At 41.4% G+C, this 3,555-nt stretch overlaps 1 pseudogene; it reads left to right on the top strand.

The window, feature by feature from the left end:
• The first annotated feature begins 5 nt into the window (after positions 1-5).
• Positions 6-1,243, top strand: LOC115279756 (annotated as a pseudogene).
• The last annotated feature ends 2,312 nt before the right edge of the window (positions 1,244-3,555 follow it).

The following is a 3,555-nucleotide window of genomic DNA, read 5'->3' as shown; positions in this document are numbered from 1 at the left end:
GCTTAAATTACCAACACTATAAAGGAAGCGACTTTGACTGCGAGTTGAGAGTGTTGATTCATCAGAGTCTGGCGGGAGGAATTATTGGGGTCAAAGGTGCTAAAATCAAAGAACTTCGGGAGAACACGCAGACAACAATCAAGCTTTTCCAGGAATGCTGTCCTCATTCTACTGACAGAGTCGTTCTTATTGGAGGAAAACCTGACAGGGTTGTAGAATGCATCAAAATCATCCTTGATCTTATTTCGGAGTCTCCCATCAAAGGACGTGCACAGCCTTATGATCCCAATTTTTACGATGAAACCTACGATTATGGTGGTTTTACAATGATGTTTGATGACCGCTGTGGACGTCCTGTGGGATTTCCCATGCGGGGGAGAGGTGGTTTTGACAGAATGCCTCCTGGTCGGGGTGCGCATCCTATGCCTCCATCTAGAAGAGATTATGACGACATGAGCCCTCGTCGTGGGCCACCTCCACCTCCTCCTGGACGAGGTGGCCGGGGTGGTAGCAGAGCTCGGAATCTTCCTCTTCCTCCACCCCCACCACCTAGAGGAGGAGATCTAATGGCCTATGACAGAAGAGGAAGACCTGGAGACCGCTATGACGGCATGGTTGGTTTCAGTGCTGATGAAACTTGGGACTCTGCAATAGATGCATGGAGCCCATCAGAATGGCAAATGGCCTATGAACCACAGGGTGGCTCTGGATATGATTATTCCTATGCAGGGGGTCGTGGCTCATATGGTGATCTTGGTGGACCTATTATTACTACACAAGTAACCATTCCCAAAGATTTGGCTGGATCTATTATTGGCAAAGGTGGTCAGCGGATTAAACAAATCCGTCATGAGTCAGGAGCTTCGATCAAAATTGATGAACCTTTAGAAGGGTCGGAAGATCGGATCATTACTATTACAGGAACACAGGACCAGATACAGAATGCACAGTATTTGCTGCAGAACAGTGTGAAGCAGTATGCAGATGTTGAAGGATTCTAATGCAAGATATTTTTTTCTTTTTTATAGTGTGAAGCAGTATTCTGGAAAGTTTTTCTAAGACTAGTGAAGAACTGAAAGAGTCCTGCATCTTTTTTTTTAATCTGCTTCTGTTTAAAAAGCCAACATTCCTCTGCTTCATAGGTGTTCTGCATTTGAGGTGTAGTGAAATCTTTGCTGTTCACCAGATGTAATGTTTTAGTTCCTTACAAACAGGGTTGGTGGGGGGGGGCGGAAGGACGTGCAAAAACTAACATTGAAATTTTGAAGCAGCAGCAGAGTGAGTGAATTTTAATTTTTAATTTTTGTTCATTGTTGATGGTTTAAAGGAAAAAATTCCCCCCATGTAATTATTGTGAACACTTTGCTTTGTGGTCACTGTAACATTTGGGGGCGGGGGGGTGGGACAGGGAGGAAAAGTAACAGTAATAGTCCATATGTCCCTGGCATCTATTCAGAGCAGTGTGCAGAATGTAATGCTCTTTTGTAAGAAACGTTTTATGATTTTTAAAATAAATTTAGTGAACCTATTTTTGGTGGTCATTTTTTTTAAGACAGTCATTTTTAAAATGGCTGGATTCCCGAACCCACCCAAAACTAAACACTAAGTTTGATTTTCAGCTCCTCTGTTGGATATAAATAAATGCATCTCTTCCTGGACATAGGCATAATATCTTGGCAAATTCCATTCTGGTAATTTCTTGATGATTTGAAAGTCCATTGCTTGGGAAGAAATTGTCCTACACATTCATGCTTATAATAAGCTGGGGATTTTTGTTTGTTTTTGCAAATGCTTGCCCCTACTCTGCAACAGTTTTTCCATGTTAGTAATTGAAGGAGAACCAAGGTGGGGAGCAATACTACAAATTCAGTAATGGTTTAAGTATATGCCAGAAGCCTAATGGCAACAAGTTTTATTAATTGGAATAATGCTTGGTTATGGAAGTGATGATGCTAAATAAATTCTTATTATTTTTTATTAGGTAATTTTTCACCTATAGACAAATTGTCAGCCTGCTAGTGTCTATTAGTTAAACTTTGTAAAATATATATATATTCTTATTTTTCCATTGTATGCAAACTGAAGGAAAAAGATGTACCATTTTTCTGTTGTATGTTGGATTATGTAGGAAATGTTTGTGACCAATTCAAAAAAAACCATGAAAATGTTCCTGTGGATGTTTTGTGTACTATCTTGGCATTTATATTGATAGCTAAAAGTTCACTTTCAAATAAATAAAACTCCCATAATGCTAAAAAAAATAAAACCCTAACCCTAAACCTAACTCTAACCCTAACCCTAACAACCCTACCCCTAGCCCTAAATCTAACCCTAACCCGAATCATAAACCTACGCCTAACCCTAGCCCTAACTATAACCATACCCCTAATCCTAACCCTAACAACTGTAACCTAAACCCTAACCCGAACCCTAACCCTAACCCTAACCCTGACCATAACCCTAACCATAACCATAACCCTAACACTGACCCTAACCCTAACCCTACCCTACCAAGCCTAATCTTAACCCTAACCGAAACCCTAACCAAACCCTAACCCTACCCTAACCCTAACAACTGTAACCCAAACCCTAACTCTAACCCTAATCCTAACCATAACACTAACGCTAACCCTCTAATACCTCTAAACCTAAACCTTTCCCTAAAATTAACCCTAATCCTAACCCTAACCCTTCCCTAACACTAACCCTAACCAAACGTTAACCCTATCCTAACCCTAACCCTAACACTATCTCTAACACCTCTAACCCTATCCATAACCATAACCCTAACAACCCTAATCTTAACCCTAACCCTATCCCTAACCTAAACCTAACACTACACTAACCCTAACTCTAACCCTAACCCTAACAACCCTAACCCTAACCCTAACCCGAAACGTAAACCTACACCTAACCCTAGCCCTAACCCTAACCTAACTCTAACCCTAACCCTAACACTAACCCTATCGCTAACCATACCCCAACCCTAACCTTAACAATTGTAGCCCTAACCCTAACCCTAACCCTAATCCTAACCATAACACTAACCCTAACCCTAACCCTAACCCTAACAATTGTAGCCATAACCCTAACCCTAACCCTAATCCTAACCATAACACTAACCCTAACCCTAACACTAACCCTAACTCTAACCCTAACCCTAAAATCAACCCTGAACCTAATCCTATTCCTAACCTTAACCCTATCCCTAACAACTCTAAATATACCGTAACCCTATCGCTAACCCTAACACCCTAAACCTAACCCTACCCCTAACCCAAACCATAACCCTAACCCAATCAACCGTAACCACAACAACCCTAACACTAACCCTAACTGTAACCTAACCCTAATCCTAACCCTAACCCTAACCCCAACCCTAACTTTAACAACCCTAACCCTGACCCTAACCCTAACCCTAACCATAACAATCCTAACACTAACACCAACCGTACCTAACCCTAACCCTAACCCTAACAACCCTAAACCTAACCCTAACTCTAACCTTAACCCCAACAACCCTAACGCTAGCCCTAACTCTAACCCTAACCATAA

This window comes from Suricata suricatta, chromosome 16 (assembly GCF_006229205.1).
Source record: "Suricata suricatta isolate VVHF042 chromosome 16, meerkat_22Aug2017_6uvM2_HiC, whole genome shotgun sequence".
NCBI classification, from domain to species: domain Eukaryota; kingdom Metazoa; phylum Chordata; class Mammalia; order Carnivora; family Herpestidae; genus Suricata; species Suricata suricatta.
The sequence above is the reverse complement of the archived record's forward strand: the minus strand, read 5'-3'. Positions and strand labels throughout refer to the sequence as shown.